This window comes from Elgaria multicarinata, chromosome 5 (assembly GCF_023053635.1).
Source record: "Elgaria multicarinata webbii isolate HBS135686 ecotype San Diego chromosome 5, rElgMul1.1.pri, whole genome shotgun sequence".
Lineage (NCBI taxonomy): Eukaryota > Metazoa > Chordata > Lepidosauria > Squamata > Anguidae > Elgaria > Elgaria multicarinata.
The window spans coordinates 90,019,314-90,042,947 of NC_086175.1; the positions used below are offsets into that span (position 1 = coordinate 90,019,314).

Consider the following 23,634-nt stretch of genomic DNA (forward strand, 5'->3'; position numbering starts at 1 on the left):
ACAGATGGAGTGCAATTCAAACTATTAGACTGGGTAGAACACACTGCTGCTCCAAATTATATTTCCCCTCATTATAAAAGAATGCGGTTTAAGAGGAAGACAAGGGGAAAAAGTTAATAAATTTTTAGCTAATGGGTACTAGAAAGGGAGACTAAAAGGCTACTTTGCTGCCTATTATGCTAGATTGGCTAATACTCCAAGTCCCCATTTACAAGAAATACAGCCAATTTAATGCACACTGAATTAGGATCTTTGCACTCAGGATTAATAGCGCTTTATAAATAGGTCACTACAGAGAAAGTTTGATGTGGGTATTCAGCAACAGGGAAACATACAAATAGTATGTTTCACAAGCAGAAAATTCATCTCACTGAACCAACTATACAATTAGGGATAGAGAATCAAGACATTTTCCAAATCAAATAAATTCCTAGTTTTACTGTTTGGAGGTTTGTTTTTTGTGTGCATGCATGTTCCTTTAAACAAGGCCTGTTTTAAGCAGATGCTTTTAATCTCCACTGGAAAGGGGAGGGGAGCACTCACAGAGTGAGTGATTTTGAAAAGGCTGGGTTACAATTAGGGGTGGCATCTGGCTAATATGTCAGCGACACAGCTGGCATCCAATGGCAAACCTTTGAACAATATAGCAACAATACCAGGACTGCTGTAACCATGGAAAAGGCTGCCAAGCAGTATTGTAATGGATTTGGGCATGAGAGAAGAGGAGCAGACTTGCATATCTGGTCTTTAAAAACAAAAAAGCTACCCTAGAAACTGAAAAGTAAATGAAAACCATATGGAAGTTCACTTTATGGCAATAATAAATTCTGTCACCTTGTAATTCTGGATTAAACTTTTTTAAAAAGCAAGTAGTCTATTCACACATAAGACTACTTTAGCCTGTGGACTGGCCTACAGGCATGTCACCTTTACACAGCTGCAGCACAGCTTCTATCTGAGTTCTATATTGCCACCATGTGAACACTGCATATATATGTGCAAGTGTACTTGCTAAGAGCATCTTCAACCTTACACCAGCAGTGTGGAGTGCCTATATAAGTAACTGCTTTTACTGGTTTCCATGCAACCACTGTCACACTCAAATTTCCATTGAAGAGGTAAAAGGAATAATAAGCAGATTAAGGATCATCACCCACTTTTGTGGGACCACTCATCCCCCTTGAAAAGGAGGGGTTTTTGGCTGCTTGTGGGGAGAGGGAGAAATTTCTGAGAGATGTTTGGGGGGTGCCTTACCTTAGATATAGTGTCCTTTTTACACTTAAAAAAAATTCTCATGGCAGCTCCAACCGACCAACCTTTCTGCATCCTCCCTGTCATATTTCTGGGTCCCATCATAAAGCATTGTTTCCACACACATTATGGACCCAGAAACATGGCAAGGAGAATGCTGAGAGTGTTGTGGTGGGGTTGGAGCTGCCACAAGGCTTTTTTCCATGTAAAAAACCCCAATCCTGAAAACTGAGCATTTTCTTCCACTGTCTTCCTCAATAAATTGCACAGCTCTACGTAAGACAGTGTATTATATTTGTATCCCTCTCTTTGTCCAAGAAATTCAGAGAAACGTACATGAGGTTAGTCCATTTTATCCTTACAGCAAGGATAAAATGGGATAATTCCAGTCACACTACTCTGAACTAAGATGGCACGACATGGCCAGTGCTTTAAGGCTGAACAGGGATTTGAACCCAAATCTTTCTGGTCCAAGTTCAACATTATCTGATGTCCCACTTCAAGATCTACCAAAAGATCATGTAGCAACCAATTCCAGTTTTACTGAAAAGACATCAGTCCCATGGGCCTACAATTTTTGATAGCCTTATTAACCAAGCCAAAACCTGGTTGCCAAGTTCCTGCCCCAATCCTGGCTTGGCAGCTGCTTGGTGGAGACAAACATGTCTGCCCAGTCATCACCAAGGAAGTCTTTCTACCACCAACCTTTCCAGCAGGAAAGGCAGGCAAGGAACATGTAGGCATAGCTGCCTGGCAAAGGCACTCAAACGTATTGTAGCCAAGCAAGCTGTTGGGACGATAACTGTCTAACTCTGCACTTCAAATTTGGGAGGAAGGGCTGGCTTCTCAAGCTCACCAGAGCACAGTGGAACACTTGTTAAGTAGCAGCGGGGGGGGGGGGGGGAGAGTCAAGCCAGCCATGTCAATCCATTTGCCATAAATCAGACTGAAATGTTTGAGCTGTTAGATAGGAGAGACCTTTCCAGAATCTATAGCAGGACAACTTTGGGAGGTCTGGGGGACATTTTTACACCTTCCCAAAGGCCACACTCCTGCCATGCCATCAAATTTAGCATCAGAGACAAAAACATTGGCAGTTTGCTACTGAATTTCAGCTGCGAATTGCTATGGAGCATTAAAAGGGTCAAATATAAGGTAGCTTGTTCTCAAGCTACATTTGACCATTTTACTGCTCTGTAGCCTCTGTTTTTCCTGCTGTGATATGGTCGGCGGGGGGGGGGGGGAGACGGGAATGCAGCACAGAGTTTTTGTAGTCTTCATGTTTGGTTGTGTGTATCAAGCGGACAGTAGCTCTCCTGAATAAAATCTTTTACAGAAAGATCAGAGTAACACTGCTTTTGAATTTTTCAAAACACAATCTCTGTTTGCACAAACCGACCATTGTACACTGCAGCTTAAGGTTTGACACCATCTCTAGGGCTAGAGCCACAATTGCAGGAGTTTTACAATGATTTGATTTCCCAATGAATGGCAAAGTCTCAGCTATTGAAAATGATTTGCATAAATGTCTTTCGTTGGCACAGCTGCTACACAACGTGACATGCCCTTATCTTCATCCCAGCTCCCAGTCCCACTTTCAAGTTATTCTGCCAAAGCAAACAAACAGATTTTTATTTTTGAAAAAAAGGTCAGGGCTGGTTTGCACGTTATCAGAACCAAAAGGAGTTGTGCTATTTAATCTGTGAAGAAGGATATTATTAATCCAGAAATGGCTCTCCATAGCCCACATGTGTTGCACTGTCAAAAATGCTCGATGGCAAATTTTAACAAGAATAGGAGGAAACCAACCAGATTTCACATATACACTAAATTTAAAGTGGCTAGTACAATTCAACACCCATTTGCCACTTGGAAAGGACAATGTCTGATATTTAACTGGATATGGTCCTGTTTAGCTCATTCATGGCTTAGGTATTATTATAATAATTATAGAGATAATTATCAGCATGCCTAGAGCTTTAAAGAGAGGAAAACAAATGGACAATTTCCCATCTCAAAAGGCTTACAGTCTAAAATGTAAAGTATGACTCCAAACCCAGCTCCTCCTCCTACAATTTCTAATAACATGCTATGTTATTAATAACGTGTCAAATCTTTCCATTACTATATCAACACAAATAACATTTTGCTAAATGTAGAATCTTTAAGTACTACTATATACATCATGGTTTTTTTCCTGACAGCACAGGCCCTTATTAAAATTATTTATTCTTCTCTTTCTGTTGTTCATCTTATGCTTTGGATGTGATTTTCATATATGGCCATATTTTTCCTTTCTGCTAATGAGAATATAATAATGTAATATATTATTTATTACATTTCTATACCGCCCAATAGCTGAAGCTCTCTGGGCGGTTCACAAAATTTAAAACCATAATAAAACAACCAACATGTTAAAAGCACAATTACAAAATACAGTATAAAAAGCACAACCAGGATAAAACCACACAACAAAATTGATATAAGATTAAAATACAGAGTTAGAACAGTAAAATTTAAGTTAAAATTAAGTGTTAAAATACTGAGAGAATAAAAAGGTCTTCAGCTAGCGACGAAAGCAGTACAGTGTAGGTGCCAGGCGGACCTCTCTGGGGAGCTCATTCCACAACCCGGGTGCCACAGCGGAGAAAGCCCTCCTTCTAGTATCCACCTGCCTCACTTCCTTTGGCAGGGGCTCACAGAGAAGGGCTCCTGTAGATGATCTTAAGGTCCGGGCAGGTACATATGGGAGGCGGCATTCCTCCAAATAACCTGGCCCCAAACCGTTTAGGGCTTTAAATGTCAATACCAGCACTTTGAATCGGGCCCGGACCTGGACTGGCACGTATAACGCATTGCAGTAATCCAAGCAAGAGGTTATCAGAGCATGGATAACTGTAGCTAGGCTATCTCTGTCCAGATAAGGGCGTAGTTGGTATATCAACCTAAGCTGATAAAAGGTGCTCTTTGCCACTGAGTTCACCTGTGCTTCAAGTGACAGTTCTGGATCCAAGAGCACCCCCAAACTACGGACCCGATATATATTATTTGTTACTGTTTTTTAATTTTTTTAAATGCTTTTAATTTTACTGTGGGTTTAATTCTATTTTAACTTTTGTAAATTTGTATTTATGTGTTTTAATCTTAAACCACCTTGAATCTCAGTACTGGGGAAAAGGCGGAATAATATTATTAATAATAATAGGACAAAACAGGTTTTCTGCTTTTAGCTTATAGCAGCAAAGGATTCTTTAGGTCATCAGTGAAGACTGAAAAGGATAGTATCGATCTTGGAGATAAACAGCTGAGAAACCTGTTCTATGGCATTGCACGTACAAATTATGCATTGTATGTGCAAGGTATGACCTCTGGAGTACTTGAACACTGAGCCTCTAGCAGCTACTCTCTATGGCTCAATGATAATTTCTGAATTACTCCAATTAACATAAAGCAGAGTTTTATGTTAACTTCAGGGGCTGGTTCCAATCCTTGGCAATATTTCAGATGTATCCCTCAAGGCTAAGCTTACTGAACATTTTTTTAAATACTGATTGAGTATACACTTGACAGCAAGGATGTGAGCTTTTAATTGTTTACGAAAACAAACACATAGAAGGGGGGGGAAATATCCACAACAAGAGAATGACTGTTCCAGACTAAATCCCCTAGTTAGATCAAGAACACAGAAGCATTGATCTTCATCTGTTGCTTTACATATTTGGTCCTATCTGATTTGAAACTGGAGGCAAGGCTTACATACCTAACAAGGAGTGGGAATTTTTGTTTATCTCATTTTAGTGTATCCAAGATTTCAGACTCAAAAGGGATTCATTAACAAATAAAAAGGCTTGGATGATTCAAGGCAGAAAGCTTCTTCTTTGTAAAAACTTCTTCTGCGCCCACAGACTTTACACTAAATGGTAGCACTCTGGTGGTGGAATGCCCGCCCCAGTGAGGCTTGCCTGGCACCTATGTTGTAGTACTTTCAGCACCAGCTAAGTCCTCTTGATTCTCTCCCAGGCTTTGTAGTCCTTCAGATTTAAAAAAGTATATTAGTGTATTTTTAGATTTTTGCACTGCTGCTGGCTTTTATTTTTCTTTGGTTTTAAACTTTTTAAAACTTATTATGTTTTAAACTTTTATGTTTTTATATTCTATGATTTTAAATTTTGCTTGGGGAACTGCCTAGAGAGCTTCAGGTATCGGGCAATATAGAAATGGAATAAATAAAATAAAACACACTGATTGCATCCCCTTATGTAGCCATGTCTATTTCAGAAAATTCCAGATGACAAGGGAACCTATCTTCCTCCTTTTTTTTAATTTCAAAATGCTTGTAAGTTGCCAATACAATACCTTCTATGAGAGGCAATTGTTTTCAAGTGTTATACCTTCAAAGAACATTTTCATCAATTCACCTGTCAAGGATAGTCATGGACATCTGCCACAGAACCCCTTGCACACTGCGGCAGCCACAGCTCCCATCAACTCAGAGAACTCAACCTATGGTCAGAGATTATGGGTGTTGCAGTTCAAAACATCTGGAGAACAAGATTGGGGGAAACTACTAGAGTATCCCAGGGCATATTCTATCACACAGCTGGTACCCAAGTACAGGCTCTAGAACACATCTGATATGTGCAGAGGAAGGGCAACCAGGGTAGAAAAAGCCAACTTTCAGTCAAACTTGTCCATTATTGATTTTCTAATGAAGGAAACCTAATAAAGAATCCATTGGACCTACTCATTTAACAGTGACCAAGGTCAAAAAGAAGAAATGATTTTCCTGACCAATTCAAGCCAAAGAAAAATAAGAAATCCGGAAAGAGCTGCTATACCGGATATCAGTACTATAGCATTAAAATAATATATAAAATATAACAAAAAATTCACAACAAAATTGAACATTTCAAAATTCACTACCATATAAAAATGTGTTTAACGACAGATATTCAATTTCAGGTTATAAGGGCAATCTACTAAAGTTAGTATTATTGTTTGCATTTCAACTGGATAGCCTTCAGTGCTAAACCACTGGGAGCTACAAGTACCAACCATTCTTTTCTGCACCCTATTATTTCTGCTTGTTATTCCTAAGACATGAACAATTTCAGTTGTGCTTTTCAAGCAATGATCATTTCAAAGATTTCTTTCCCAAAAGGCTTTGGGCTCACATAGTTATTAAATAGAAACAGACTATGAGTGAAGACTTAAACCTTGTTTTAAATATATTACATTTATATCCTGCTTTTCCCCCCTCCAATCCTCCTCTCCATTTTATCCTCACAACAACGTGAGGTGGGTTGGGCTGAAAGTCTGGGACTGGCCCAAAGTCACCCAGGGGTTTCCATGAACGAGTGGGGACTAAAACCCGGATCTCCCGACTCTCAGGCCAACATTTTAGCCACTACACTACACTGGCTCTTTCCTGAAACACCCCATCCTTAAAATCTGAAAAGGTTAAAACTTGTGACATTTTAAAAATGACACTACTCACCTCATAACAGGCTTCTGTGAGGAAGCTTAAAATCTAAAAATAAATCTAAAGATAACATGGATGCAGGTACCAGCATGCCCTTCTCTTTTATTTGGAAGTTTGTGGCAATCCACAAAGAACTCTTGCTCTTTATGAAGACCACCAAGAGCTATTGGTCTACCATTTATTATACTGCTACGTTCTATTTTTCACAGGCCTGGAAGCCTGATGCAACCCCAGGCTTGTGTTCAACCCTACTCTTGGGAAGTAAGGGCATGTAACATTTACTCTGTGACTATCCTTTTCTATCCCCACAAAGAACCAGGGAAAGGAGGTAATTCAGCATTGTAGTCAGGCAGTTGCTAGCCATGTTCAGGTGTGCTCTCATTACAAGATTAGCTATGGTGTGAGGGGGAGGTCGGAGCTGTGCACACTGGTTCCATTCCCTGCTGTCCACACACTAGGGAGGCATGTGTGTAGAAGGACAGCTTATGCACACAAAAAGTAAATATGCCACCCCATGTTGTCCCCACATTGGGGAGGCACTCCTGCTCTGTTTGTAAGCTCTCCTTCTGACGTGCACCCTCACACAATCAGGATTCCACATCTTGGAAGGAACCTACATATGAAGGGCAGGGTCCCCTCTACAAATGTGCTTGCCTAATGCATGGGGGCAGAGCCAGTGGGTGTGCCCCCCTCTCCCCCTTGCACAATCATTAATCATGTGGATAGAACACCTGAATTACTTAGAAGATGGGTAGATTTATTTACAGATTTCTGAGACACCTCATAGCTGCCTGGTAGCCCTCTCTTTGCTGATGGATAGTGAACACATTTGAGGTTTATAGCTCATTTTCTGGAAAGCATAAGCCTTTCCCCTTCACATTATCACTGTAATGGTAATGTGCCACTGTAATAGCAATATGTGGCATTGCCACATATACAGAACTGACTAATACCATGTTAACTCTCCCTTCACCTAGCATATCTGTACTGCTTCCACGCTACCCAACAAACTGTATCCACTTTCTCCTCCCAGGACTCTTCTCCTTAATAGAAGTAGACACCGAAAATCCATTCTATACCCATTCAAGTTAAGTTTTCCTTTTGGTCTGTCAAGCCATGAAATGTTGGCCATGCAGACCAAATTCATTGGCCCCTACCATGAACTGTCCATGCAGAGATTAATAGGTGCACATCTTCCAGAAACAGTTTAGAGGACTCGTATAGAAGCGTATATTTGCATTGGCCATATTATCTACAAAACATGGACCTGCCAACACAAATAGAAAATACAGGTCAGTGCAAGCATGTGAAAAGACCCATTCAAGTGTAAGCCTCCAGGCAGGTTTTTTTTTTTAATAAAGTCTGTTTCACATTGTATAGCACTTTGTTCTTTTCTTTTCTTTAGGTGCTTCAGAAATTATTTAGTATTTGGAAATCAAAAGCAGCGTTCTGGTTTACACTTCCCTCCAAATTGATTTCCAAAGCTCAAATCCATTACATCAATACCATTCAGATGCTTTTAGCAACATCTCTCTATGGAATTTCTACAAGTTTGTTGCACAGTAACGCATAAACACCACTCCCTGCCTCGCTAACCCAAAGGAAAGTAAGAGTCAAGCTTAGCATCAGCACCAGATTATTCTAGATCCATACATAAACAGCTTGAGCGTGTTAACAGGAAGGTCTTCAACTACCACCAAGATGCAAGAAGGAGTAGTATTCTTTTAAAGCCAATATTGAACCACAACTTCAACCAAGGATGAAAATTAATTCTTACCAAGGGTGCAAATCCCTACAAGTGTCTTCGAGTCCACTCACATCCTAGCAATTCAAATCTCTAATCTTGGTAACCTAGTTGCTTACTGGAAATTAAATATTTATGGAAAAATGCAATATGTTTTTTAGTTATATGAGATTATTTACAATGATTTGCTATATAATGCTTTAAAATCAAAGGATCTTTAATATTTAAAGAAATAAACCATGTATTTTTATTTATTAAGCAAGCTATGTCTATAGGTTGCATGAAAACACACTGAACTAAGTTTCATCAGTGTCATTACCTGGCCCTACAACGCTGATGTGAGACGGTTATTTTTCAAAGGAATATTTCCCCCCACCCCACCCCACCCCACCCCATGTTTGATGAAAGAACAACCTGGTCAATTATATCCTCATTTTTATTTTATCTAGGGTAGATATTGCAGTTGCAATATCTTTCCTAAATAAATCATGGAAGACATGAAATAGTCAGTCTGTTCTTAATTATTCAATTTGCTCAATGTATGCTCTGTTGAATGTCCTGTAATGGTGAGAGTTATCAATATTTTGCACATAAAAGAGCCAAGCCATGAAATTAGATCTCTGTTATCAGCTGGGAAAGCTTTATGAAACCAATCAGCTTTCTATAACTTCTCTTATTTTTGATACCTTGATTCATTGTATTTTCAAGTTCAATTTCATTTTCCCATCCAGGTAGGGTTAATATGCTTCTTTCCTCTTGGTAAGGAGAGCCTTTCTCCATATGCAAGTACAAATCCTGCAATGTGTTAGATGCCACTTCATGAGAATCCAAACCTTAGTTTTCACACAGCTTGTGGATGTCACTAGCACGGACTAGAACACTTTGTATTTGTCTGCTTGTTCCTTTAAATAATACTTTGGTGGGTGAACACATCTATTTCTTTCAAAATGTCAACAAGATGAACATCAAAGTAATAATCCAGCGTTGTAACGTAAGCTTTACATTTCAAGGAATCACATCAGCTATTGACTGGCTCGCCGATAACAACCTCACTAAAAAAACCCTTAAAACATGTGGGCTCATCTTTTTTTCCTACACAAATTAAGTGGGCATCTGCAAAACACTATTTCACTTTGAATAGAAACACACCCTTCAACACTTCAGATAAACCACATTTCTTTGTGACTTCTCCTTCAATTATCTTCAGAACAACCAATTCTATGGCAGCTCCTTATAAGACGGGCATAATAAGAGCAGGAACTTGAATTATTTTCAGGCACATAACACATGCCCCCCCAAATTCAGTCCTGATGCAACCCTAATTAAATTTCTGGAATTAATTTCTGGAATGTGCAGCTACAAGATCCATATCTAATCTAGCAAGGCTCTTCTAAAGATTCATATGATCTTTGTCCAGTATGTTGTTACTGATATTAGTTTGTGGGCACTAGTGATAGAATTAGGGCTGGACCTCTGGCAGAGGTTCAGGGCACCACAGCCCAGGGGACCCCCAAATGACCACCCACAGTCTGGCAGTGATACGGCAGTGGCAAATGGACCCAGCATTAGCACCTGGAGCAGAATGGGCAAGCTTGGGGCCCACTGCACTCTCTACACCATCCTTTCTTCTTCTGTTAAAAAAAAATGATAGTCAGGGGATGGATGCTCATTTTATGATTTTTACCTTTGAAATGTATTACCCTTTTCTACAACAAAATGGTCCTTATTCCCTAGTCATTGTGTTTAGTATCAGGGTAGCAGACAGACTCAATTTTATTCCTGTCGTCATAATGATGCCATGATTTATGGGAGTTTAAAATGTAAAACTACAGGTGTGGAAGAGTATTTCTTTCATTTATCAGGATTGGCAAAAGGTTTGCATGTTTGGTTTTCCCTAACATGTAAGAAACATAGGAGCAGTTGTAAAGCATGGAACGGCAGGGTGTGGGGGCGGGCTGAGAAAAGATTAATGTTAGCTGTGTTCTTCACAACTGAAAAAGTCCACATCGCTGTCTCAAAGGGGGTCCCCTATAAGACCATTAAGTCCAGGGTCTAAAATGACCTTGCTGCACCACTAGGAGGCCACTGATCGTTTCAGCAAATGCAGAAGTGTTTGACAGGCTGTATGTTTGCAGCATGAACTTCTTGTTGCAACAGGTTTCAGTCTCTTACATATCTGAAATTGTTCAGAGAACTGAAGCAAAGTCAACACAGAAATGATGCTCACTCACTATATAGATTTCTTCAAGAAAATGTTTTGCAGTTTGCACAGTGCTTCAGCATTCCAATTTTTTTAAATTATCAAAGCAATTCTATGAACCAAGCGCAAATAGCTTTTGCACAATCTCACCCGTCACAAGTCTTCATGACTTTCTGTTGGCCACATGTTACTAGCTCCTTTATAACTCTGACCAGCTTTCATCTTTGATTTTAAAAATCAAGCTCCTCAAAGTGCTTCTTCACTTAAAGAGTACTACGAGTTGTGCACTCCCTTATAATCACACCACTCATTCAATAGCCTTAGCTGAGCATTCACATCAGTTTTGTCATCTGCTTCAGTATTGGGCTGCTCACTTGAGCCTCCTTAATGAATACATTCAATGTGTGCAGGGGTCAACATGGCTACTTATTCCTTACTGGACTCGCAACATCTTCATCTAGATCATGACATTAAAGGGGAGTCTGGGTCTCCAACCAATCTGGCATCCTGACTAACCTGAGTTCCCAATGGTGTAGGGAAACATCATGCATACAGCTAGACATGCATATGCTCACCTTTCAAACAGTGCGTAATGCCAGAGGCAAGAGAGGAGGGCAGTGACACTGGAGGAGGATCAGATGCATAGCTCCATTATTCCTTTCACACATTGGATGATGTGTGGAGAGGGCTCAAGTAAACAGCCCTTATATCTCAGCAAGATGACTATTGCTTCCATTTGACAGGAATCTTATGTGGAACCTACAGTTAAAGAGGCCTTCCTTTTCTTGAATGTGGCAACACTCAGAAGTCTTGCATCCACTTGCAGAAATCTGATCACTCCCCATTCCTCTTGTGCCAAGTCCTGAGATAAGATGCTTCCATCTTGACTCTATGGTGTATGCTGGAGTAAATTTCTCAATTCCCACCAGAGATCTATAGGGCAGCATCCAGGATTTCTTTCCCGAAGTTCAGACTCTAAAGAAGCCTTCCTTGTAATTTCTCCCCCAGTCCATCCCCCCACTGCATTCGAGGCACTGATCTTCAGACTACAACCTTATCTAGAGATGTGAAGGCCCAGAAAAAAACTTGGGGTGAAATCAGAAATAAACAGTTTTTTTCCATTTTTCTCCCGAAAAATTGGAAAAATGGGGCGGAGGGGAATGAAGAAAAATAGATTATGGGATGTTTTATTTTAGCATGATGAATTAAAATGTTTAAAACAAGGTGTTCATATATTTACTTCTGCAAATGATTTCTAAAAACTTACAGTATCAGATTATTACAATTTCTGTGCACTGAGGACAAGGAAGTCCTAGATTGCAATCTGAGACTACAACTCTCAAATGCGAGAGCAAGATGCATTTCTGCCTCTAGGAGGCACTGACATTGAAGCAGAGACTGAAACTGATGATAGCTATAGCTCAGAAAATAAGTATGATTAAATTTCATGCATATTCATTGAATCTCAGTTGCCCCTTTTTCTCAGTTCTTTTTATGGGAATGGGGGATTTACATCTGCTTGACACTGCGGAGGACTAGCGGAGACAAAAATATTTTTCTTTGCTAATGTTGATGGTTTCTTGTTTTTTAAAAATGTTTTTTGCCTGATCTGCATAAACTGGCAAAACCAAGGAGGTTCCTTACAGTTCAGGTGTTCCTTACAGTTCAGGAGCTTTTAGCTCCATTTGTTTCAAAAAAAGTAAAAAAATTAAAAAAGTAAACTCAATTTGTAATAAGTGCTTGAATACACTGTACTTTTAATATACCAAATGTGATAATTTTATATGAAACCAACTTGTACATAATTACATTTTATGTTCCTAAGGTAACAAAGTGACTTTTAATTTGTAAAAAAAGTGCTATTATTACATTTTTTTTTCAATTTCCCCCCAAATTTCCATTTTCCTCAGGAAAAAAACCCAGTTTTTTCCCCATAGCTTCAAAATTTCCAGAAATTTCACATCTCTAAACTTATCTGTACTCCTGATAACTACCACTTAATCACAAGAAGGTGATGCCTTATTACTTTAGTTCAATCTGCCCAAAGTACAGCAAGAGGATTAAAGAGTACATTGAGGGACAAAGCAAACTTTCTGTAAATAAGCAGCATACAGCTACATATTGCTTTATTTAATTCCAGAAGTGTGTGTTTCTGTAGGGGTGATCCTCATTAGAAATGCTACACAAAGGGAGGAGAGGCACATGTCTTTATTCCCCAGCACAATCAAAATTTAAATAGCTCCACCCCCCTTCAATGTGAGCACAATGCAGAGGAAAAAACCTTCCATTGACACCAATGGGGCTCTTTCCTCCTCTATGTTCAAACTATAAGCCAGGGGGATAATTATTTAGACGCTGACTGCAGTGGAGAGTAAAGATATCAGCCTACCCTCTCTGCATATATAGCATTTCTAAAAAGGATCATTCCACCCCACACATACCTCTAAGCTAACTAAGCAAAACCAGATATGTAGCTGCATGCTATGTATTTACAGAACATCTGCTTTGTCCTTAAATGTACACCTTAATCCCCTTGCTGTACTTTAGGCAAAGTGAACTAAACTCATAAGCCATCACCATCTGCTTGATTTAGGATCCACCATCCTTCATTTATCAATTCCGTCAACTTTATCTCAGCAGAAGTGATGACAAAGTGGTAACAAAGCAAAATACTTTTAGTTTTATCATTTTCCATATGAAATACAGTATAAAGGTAGTCAGTTCATCTCTGTTTTTCTGGCTAAGGAAAAAATGCATATGGTCCTAAGGAAAAATGGATTCTGTAAATTGTACACAACCACATGTAAGCAGTTATGTTGAATCCACAGATCCCAGAAGAGTATGTCATATTTCCCTGCTAGTACATTTTATTAAGTTCCAAAAGTGAGCTAGATGTAGTACAAAATGCAAGACTCATTTACATAACCATTTATTCTGGTCTCATTTCCCATTTAATTTGATCATGTACTCCATGTATAATCCAAGGATTAATTTTGAGGTGAAAGGGTTAAGGATCAGGGACTCTGTGTTCACTCATATTCCATCCCAAGAAAACACATTGTGTAAACAATCCAGAGTAGATCTCCATTACACAGAGGCAAGATATGAGCAGAAGAGAGAAAGTGGAGTTCTCTTTGGGCTCACACACATATCCCAGGATAAAAAAAGAAAGTAATGCAAATAGAGGAGAAAGAAAAAGGGTCTCCTTACTCATTTCTGCACTCTCTTGTTTGTGGCACACCAAGGTCTCAATTGCATAAATTGATCTGTAGACCAACTGTATGGATGATCCCAGATAGAGATGTGTGCATGCATGCAGGGTGGGGTGAACTTCATAACTTTTGAGTCCATTTCCCCTATGAGCCAGTAAAAATGTGGTCATTTCTTTAACTTTATGCCTTCTGAAATGGGACAACTGAAAGAAGTGCAAGTGCAGAGGAACCAAGATACCAGCATGTCCTAATACATGACTACGTGTCCTGATACATGACTATAGTAGACACAGAAACATCTACCTGCGGATGAGTAGTTGGGAGTACCTGCAAAGAGGATTTTCACAGGCAAGGAGGAGATTATTTTTTAACAAGACAAAGCCTTTGAGGAAGCTTTAGGACAGGAACAGCTTAACTGCTCAAGACCTAGCATCTACTTTCCATTTGGTCCTACCAAAACATATTTGCACCAGAAGTACTTATCCCTCCATTCAACAGCACTAGAACTAGTTCTGGCTACTGGAATGCACATATAGCAGTCTCTAAGCCACAACAGATCTGGGCATTCAGTATCTTGAAGTGTGGAACCCCAGGTTTCTATTGAAATATTATATAATGAAATATATATAATGAGTCTCTCACCTTACAGGTTTTCAATGTGAGACTGAACATCAGCCTGCCTTAGTGTTCGACATCTAGAGTAGAGGACCTCCTGAAACACTTCTTAAATGTAAAGTTCACTGAAATGTCTATGTAACATCTCTTGTATATCTCCTTCTTTCAAAGATATTGGGAATGTATTTGCACTATGTGATGCAGGCCTGTGTAGGATATAAGCAAGGTGCAAGTGGGAGTAGAAACAGAGAGAAGTGGTGGCAGTAGGAGGGAACAGGAGCAAGCTCTGCAGGAACAAACAGAATACGAGCATTCACTACCCACACAGTGCTCCAGCACAAGAGAGCATCAATATGCGGCAACAGACTACAAGAAAAAGGAGAAAATTACAGCATTCCACAGCCCCTTGCTCCCCCTACCACCGCCTCAAATCAAATGAGTAGTTAGTTATCTATAGCACCTGGAGTCATGGCATGGCAGTTTATCATGGTAGTCCTACTTGCACATGCCTCAGACCATTCACCCTTCTTTGTAAACAATATATGCCCATTAAATATACTGTATATCTATGTAGAATCAGAATCCAAAATATTTCGACAGAAAAACATGTTACGTAGAAAAGCCTCTCAAATCCATGCAGCCTTTTTTATATTCTGCCTTCTTTCACATTCTATTGTATATGGATCTGTATGCAAGTAAATGTATCTTTCTAACCTTAGGAAAGCTTAACCCAAGAGAAAAGTAGTCATTAATCCAGGGTTGCCATATTCTGAATCCACAAAACCAGGACAATTTTTTTTGGGGGGGGGGTTTCTTTTATTTCTCCCCCCTCTCCTTCACCTCCCACTCACCCCCACAAAACTCTCTTTCTTCTCCCACAAATAACCCAGCAGCTCTGCCTGGCACTTACCCTAAAGCTGTAACCACAACCAGCTAAGCTCACCAAATGATTTTGCATTGCATGGGACTCAGGCAGCCTGAGGAGAGCACGTATGCTTTTCCTTGCTGTTGGTCCTCTTCTATGCAGGCGCAGGTGCAGTAAGGGAAATCGCGGTGATTGACTGAGCTGAGTCTGTGGAGGTGCTGCGGCACTCTGGAAAAGGCGCCAGATTGATGCGGCTGCTGCCGCCACTCCACTGAGCAGGCTCAAGGCACCATTTCAGAGGTTGGAATTTCTCTGGCCGGCTGGACCAGGAATCTGGGATTCTTGACTGAACGGCTGGGACATTTTGGAAATGCTTGGAAACCGTGACATACCCGGTTTTCCGGGGCGTATGGCAACCCTACATTAGTCTTCTGTTTACTTGCATTGCATTATGTAGTGCAGAGAAGCATTTCTTTAAAGGTGCAATACTATACTTGTTGAAACAGAAAGAACTCCTACAATTCCCAGCATGCCCCATCCAGCACGGTTGGCTAAAGATGCTGGGAGTTGTAAGGCTTTTTACTGTCTATTCAAAGGTGTGTGTTTTTCCCACTCAGAGGAATTATTCTAATAAGGCCATAAGTAATTTTTATGACCCCGCTTTGCACAAGAACAGAAACACAAAAAAGCATGGTAAAGGTTTAACACAAAAGCACGCATATGAACAAACCTACACAGAAGTCACTGACACTGATGCAGTTATGGAACCAAGCAATGGAACAAAGTACTGCCTCAGCTGCACAGATGAAATCATAACTCTGGATAAAATATTGGCTCTGAGATGGATACAAGTACTTCAACCTTCTGTAGTATCTTCCCTGTTAGCAGAATGGATGCAAGTAGGTATGGATGAGTCAGTCTATATCTGATCTCTGTTAGTTTTGCATTATCCAATCACAAGTTTGTTCTGCCCAAATCCCACAACAGTTTGCATCTTTTTTTTAAACCACACACACACAAACCATTAATTTTCATACAGAATGTTTACTAATATACACATTTTTGTGGGCAATTATTGAGCCTTGAAGTGCATTGCAAAATTTGGAGAAGTGTGCAGTCCTAAAGATAACACTGTCCCAATCTCCATATTCGTCTGAGACATACAAATTGTATTGGCTTGCTTCAAAATGCAGACCAAACTAAATTCTCCCACATCCCTAGTTGTATATCTTCTTTCTAAGGATTGCTGTCGAGCCACATCTTGGCTTCCTCTCCTGATCACTCCCACATCTTTGCCATTCACACCTCCTGTCTCTTACGCAGACTTCATCCTAAATTCTTTGTGCTATCTAGTTGCTTCTCTGGTGGTCGACAGCATGCTATGCATGTCTGTTCAAAAACACGCCCAATATAATTCAATGGGACTTACTTCCAGGAAATTGGGTATAAGACTGCAACCTAGGTCTCTTTTCTTCCGTCTAGATCACAAGATCCACCATCTATTACCACCTTTCTGGGATTATTTTATCCTGTTGTGAGGCTGAGTAAGCTTCCGTTTGTCTGAATTCAGCCAAAGTTGGCTTGCTTGAATCCAGTGTCAATTCATGTCCAGACTCAAAAATTTGAGATTGCAAGGCTACAGTACAGTGCATAGCAGTGTGTGTACTGCTTGGACTTGTAACCACATTCTAATTTACTAGATATTCATTTGCTCAGTTTGGCCTATATATATATATATATATATATATATATATATATATATATATTAAAGGGGGGAGTGGAGGGGAAAGATGACAGATCTCTTAAAACTCCTACTGTGCTAATGTTAAAGTTACTTGATTATACAAATGTAAACATGAATAGTTACTAGACAAACAAAAATCTATTCCATGGAATCATCACAAACTTCCCAAAGGCATTTATCTGAAAGACACTTATTCTTGCATTAATGAAGGCAGAATGTTTTGCCAGAGTAAGGCCAGAAGCAAGAGCAAATAGTCAGCTGTGCCAAAAAGAGAAAGCATCTGTGAACTTGCATTCCCCTTCAGAATAGCCCTAAACTCAAGTTTGCCTGTAGAAATATCTATGCTGCCTTCATACGTTGGATAACCAACAGCTGATAAAACCTCTCCAGAACACTTACCCAGAAAGTATTTAAGAGCACCAGTATGGGGACACAAAAGGGAACAGATGCCAATACAAACATAGTCAGAACACACACACACAACAGGTTACTTTAACAAGAGTGTGTTAAACAATTTAAAAGGAAAAGGCAGTCATACTATTACAATTCATGCCAGAGAATTGCTTGAGGCCCTATACGCCCTTGATACAAACAGGCAGGTCAATCATGACAAAGCAGTGGTGTCTGGGAAGTTTTATCCTTCTAGAGAATGCAGACGTCTGGCACAAGGAACAGGAGAAAGAGGTCTGAAGCATAAAGACTGGGTAACATCAGAGTTTGTATTGCACCATAGAAGGCATGTCAAAATGAGTTGTGCTTCATAAGCTTATTGTTAGGCTGAGTAACCTTCTGTTACACCCTTTCCTGGCAACTGTTTGTGCAGATACTGCAGTACAGGCCAAGGGCGGTCAAAAGAAAACAGCTTCTAAAAGTCTTGCTCCGCAAGCTTCCTAGTTTTGATCATTCATCAGCTTTACACACACAAAACGTATTCTCTTGCTTTCTAAACTAACTTCTAACCACTACTTCCCTGGACCTTTGGCCCAAAATATTGTTGTATAATAAAGGGAAAGATTGAAAAACATGTCTGTCATCCCCAGAGAACACCAGCAATTAAGAAACAAAGACTGAAATATCCAGAATTAACCTGTGTGATTTGCTCTCAGATATAGCCATGAAGCAAATGAATCAAGTTAGGAATAGCCTCACAGGGAGCAAAAAGTATCACAGTCTACTGATCTAGATATGCCACTGGAATGGGCTTCAGTAGTGACACCAATAGCAAATAGCAGGTGAATATTGAAACAAACTTTTTTTTAGTTTGGAACAGCCAAGATTTCCATATCCCTGAAGAATGGCAAGGACTTAGTAGGGTTCAGTTCCCAGAATCCAAGTTTGATGCTCTGTTACCATCCTGGAATATGTAAACGGAACATATTTGAACATGTGCAGAAGGGTCTATTCTTACCACGGAGTCAACGCAGCCAGTGGTGAGAGGATCCTGGACAAAGGACACGCTTTCTAGATAGTATGCTCACAAATCTGATTTTCTAGACTAAAGCATTAGCAAAAATACGAGAAAACCTTCTGCTGGCTAGAAGCAGGAATTTCTCACTGTTTCTAAATGACATCTTTGCATGTAGAGAACTGCTTGCTTCCAGCATCAGGTAGTGCCACTTTAGTCCAGTTTAATGCCCACTAAAGAAGCCATGCATTTTTCATAGGTTAAGTTCCATGCTCATAACAAGGAACATAAGCTCTTTCAAGAGCCAGGCATAGGTGAAATCAAACTGTAGAGCAGAGTGGCTGAAGCAGATGGCTGTACTACTTTAACAGCTGTGCTAACAGTGTGTAGACTGATGTAAAGAAACACCAGCAAAGACTTCCATATACTACATAAGGCCAAACTAAGTAATTCACTGATATATAGGATTATTATGACCAATCATTCTTGGAACACCTTTAGGGCAACAGAGTACTTAGTCTTACAAGTACCCTATGAAGTAACATTAATATTTTAATTGAGGAAGGACAACACTCAGCAGCAGAGCTCAAGCAATCATATCTCTGGCTAAAGCAGGGGTGTTGAACCTTTCAGCCCAATGACTAAATTCCATTTGGGACAAACTCTCAGGGGCCTGATTCCAGTGGTGGGCGGGGCTGAAGGCAAAGGGGTGGGGCCAACCCCCCCCCAATATTTTAGCATAGTTCTTACTGCCAGTAACTAAGCCTTATAAGTAGTTCATGAGGCAGAAAAGCTGCACAAAAGCCAGGAAACCACAGAATGATCAGGGAGAGGGGCTGGAATTCTGGGAACCCCAAAGGGCCAGATTTGGCTCCTGGGTCTGAGGATCTGCACCCCCAGTTAAGGAATTTCATGTAGCAGGGTTAGGAAAGAGTATTTTACCTGAGCACCAAACCAGACAAGTCAGAGATCCATTGCTGCATCTTCTGTCTCTTTAAATTTGGGCAACTAGCATCAAAGGGGGTTGGTAGTGTAACCCTTCCTCTGAAAATCATCCACACACACACCTCCACACAGCTACTATTTGTACTCTTGGAAAACTGAAGTGCACAGTTTGTGTACACACATGGATTCCCAAATAGTATTTATTTATTTTATTAAAACATTTATATTCCACCCTATATCACAAGGACCTCAGTGCAGCGTACAGATAAAATCATACATATAAAATAGAACAATAAATATTTAATTCTAAAACAAATTAAACTATTAATATGTTAAAAACAGTATGAAATTTTAAAACAGTAAAATCCAATTAAAACAAGACAGTGTGCAGGCTGGTGGATTTATTTTATTTATTTATTAATTGCATTTCTATACTGTCTAATAACTGAAGCTGTCTGGGTGCCGAAATATTTGCCAAAATTTCAAGAAACACAAGATCCACTATGGACTCTTCGCCATCTTATCTACTTTGGAAAGCTGCTACCAGTCCTAGTGGACAATAGATGGAGCAACTGTCTGACTCAGGGCATGTCTACACCACAAGGGTGTAGGGGGAAGATGGCAGACTTACCGGCTTCCGCAACCCTCCCTGGGGGTCTAGACAGCCACGCGAAATTCCGGAAGCGAGAGGAGCGCATTCATGCTCCAGCGTTAAAAGTAAGGGGGAATAAAACTGACAGCGCTCCCCACCCCTGATGGGCATGGACTGCCACTGTGCAGCTCTGTGCTCATTTTACTGTCCCTGCTACTCATGGGGACGACAGGACAGCCTGGGAGCAACGGCCACACAGCCGTGCTCTGCGGGATGGTCCTGGAACCGTGAAAAAGTTGGCTTTTCTGCGGTTCCTGATATCCATGGATAAGTCCTCACTAGTCCCAGGTTGCCCCCGGGATCCCCTGTGCATCATATGGACACACAGGGATGATCCAAGGATTACCCAAGGATATAGGCATGGTGTAGACATGCCCTCAGTAAAAGGCAACACTTGAATCCAGGTGTCTACGTTCCAAATCCAGTAGCATGAACTGGACCACACTGGCTGTCAAGGCACAGTGAAGCTGCTATTATTACATCCTCCCCATTCTATGCCTACCTAAAGATTGCAAAAACAAGCCAACCATTATAATGTAAGAGAACAGGGAGAGAAAGAGAGAGGCCTTACATAGAAATTCACAGAATCCCTTTAGTTCATATTACAATTTACAGTTCTTCAGTGTTCAGTCACTGGTGGGAATCTAGCTATTATAAAAGAAAGAGGAAAACTATTCATAAGCCAGCCAGGAGGAAATGAGTTCTATAACTTTCCCTAAGCCTATTATGTTTTGTTTCCTATATATTACACTCCAGATATTAGTATCAGACTTTGCATGTTTGGAGGAAGCAAGTAAATCTTAGAAGTACACATAGGCCTAGCAGTGCCTGACAGAGGCATTAGCAATCGCATTACTGTGCGAAGGTTATTTACAATACTTTACCCTATTTCGCCCCATTATATACTCAGCATGATGAAGTGCCACTTGCTTAAAGCCTTGAAACTGAAGCACTGCTGTGCAAGGAAAAAGAACTCAGCAGTACCCTCTGTACGACACCCACATGCCAGATGAGACTTTTCAATCCATTGCTCCACGGGGTGGGTTCCCCCCCACCCACCCGACTTCTCCCATGATTACACCGGAGTTGTTTCATCCTCCGTCGCATTCAGAATTCGCAATTTCTCTTCTGCAGATTCTAATATGCTTATGAAATGGTAAAGGAGCATGAATTATAATGGGATCTAAAGTCACTTGTCGTACGTTCCATGCTATATAATTAGCACCTGCAACAAGGGCTTTCCAAACCATTCGGTCAGAAAATTCGAGTTATAGAACAAGATAAAGCTTTTGACCTCACATTACTCTCTCCTCTCTTTCTTTAGCAAATCAAATCAAGTTCAGCCTGCAGATCCACCACCCTGAACAACTTTCAAGTACCCTGGGGCTACCAAACATAACAAGACCTTTGAGGCATTGTCAGGTCTGTTTGTAATTTAACACGTCAGCTTAGCACACCTAGCAAAAGTGTCTGAAGCAATAGGTGTGTGTGTGTGTGTGAGAGAGAGAGAGAGAATCTCAAATCTAACCTACATAGATTACTAGTACATTCATTCTTCTTGGTCAAGGGGGTGGAAATCTGACATTTGCACAGAACTGCTTGACACAACTATGCAGTCTGACATAAGATTAAAGAATAAGGGGGTGGCAGCAGTGAAGTAGATAAAGAAAGACAATTAAAAGGTTAGCACCTATTCAGGACAGTGGGCAAGTGTTTTGTTTGTTTATTTATTTATTTAAAACCATTCTAATACCCTTGGTTTTATATCATCACAGACGGCACCACCTCTGGTAACACAGAGCCCTCTACTGTTGTGCTGCAGTACTGCCATTAAGAGGAGAACAGGGAAGCGTTCACACCATATTAGAAATACGTTACTCACAATAATATTGTGCTTAAGCCAAGAGGATTTAGTGCTCAAGCTTGTTGTGTTTACTGAATAAGCAATTCCAGTTCATCCATGTCAGCCGGCAGAATACAATGGATTCGCTTGACAGATTAGGCCTTAGGCTGCAATCCTATGCATACTTACGTGGGAGCAAGTCCCAGTGAAATCGGTGAAACTTATTTCCAAGCAAACATGCCTGACATGGGAACATTTAGGGTTTGTTTGTTTGTTATACCTCCTTTTTGGTAAATAAGGTCAAAGAAATTGTGGATTAAGCAGAGGAGTTTTCTGAGATGTTTTGCTCAAAATACTATTCACCTTTAAGCAGCATTGCAATAAGCAAAGGCGTTACCCATTCACAAAACACTTTATGACCCTACCCAGCTGTGTGCATTCACATGACATAGGGTGGCTTGTATGGCAGGTCTGGAAAGCTGCTCACCTCTGATGAGCAGAAAAATGGCTAATTGCAAGGCTCTCTCATAACCAACATGGCAAAAGGCACACTGGTTGACAGGTTCACTTTTCTCCAAGAATTCAGAAGGTCGTTTTTGTTAAGTTATTCATTTCCATTTGAGGGGTGAAGGGGGGGGGGGGGAAGAACCTCTTGGCAAAAAAGTACAAACATTTTCGCTTATCTTCACCAAGTCCATCCCACCCCTCTAACCATATGATGCTGGTTTTGTCTTGCTTCTGCTTTTATATTGTATTTTATATTATGGTTTTATACTGTTGTTTTGTTTTGAATTGTCTTAATTTTGTGAACCGCCCAGAGAGCTTCGACTATGGGGCGGTATAGAAATGCAATAAATAAATAAAGCCCTATTTTCCTAAACCCCCATTTTATTCAACAAGACAAAGCCTATAATTGCCAGGCTAACAATATGAACCTTGTTCAAGACACATGGGATGCTTTCACTGTCTTGTATTCAGCCCTTCTTAAACATGTACAAGGATAACTGCAGTGTTGTAGCATCTCTCATCCAGAAAATTCCCCAATATGCTTTACAAAACCAGAGTTTCACTTCATCCACTGGTAGTCACTTCTGGGATATGAACAACAGATGTTTAAAAACACATACAAGCAACACTACAAATTACTTGATGGCAGGCTGCGAAGAATACTGTACCGAGTGAGCACACATCTAGTTCCCCAAGTTGGAATTTAGCCAAATTTCTTCCTCTACTGTTACAAAAACATTCCCAAAGGGTAGCCGTGCTTGCTATTTTTCTTTAAAAAAGATTAAGGCTGCAATCCTATACACATTTCCCTAGGAGCAAACTCCACTGAACTCAAGGGAACTTACTTCTGAGTAGATATTATAGGTTTGCACTGTAGGAAGCTTGTGGCACTTTGTGGATCAATAGATTTATTGTAGCAGAAGTTTTTGTGAAGTAGAGCTCAAAAAGCTTATAACACCATAAATCTGTAAAGTCTTTACAGTGCTACAAGATTCTTTGTTGTTTTCTTGCAAAATATATACATATAATCCAATTGCAACGACATCAGCAGCACATCATTTTTCAGCATCCTGTCTTTTGTTACCGACTGCTTTGTGCTTGCTTTCAAAGCTCAAATATATCCTACACCATAAAAGCACTGCGGACTGAATTAAAGTCTGCTTGTGATA

At 40.2% G+C, this 23,634-nt stretch overlaps 1 protein-coding gene across 2 annotated transcripts in view; it reads right to left on the minus strand.

Moving 5' to 3' along the window:
• Positions 1 to 23,634, minus strand: part of IGSF3 (immunoglobulin superfamily member 3) — a 123,032-nt gene that overhangs the window by 97,355 nt on the left and 2,043 nt on the right. The gene's annotated exons all lie outside the window — the stretch shown is intronic.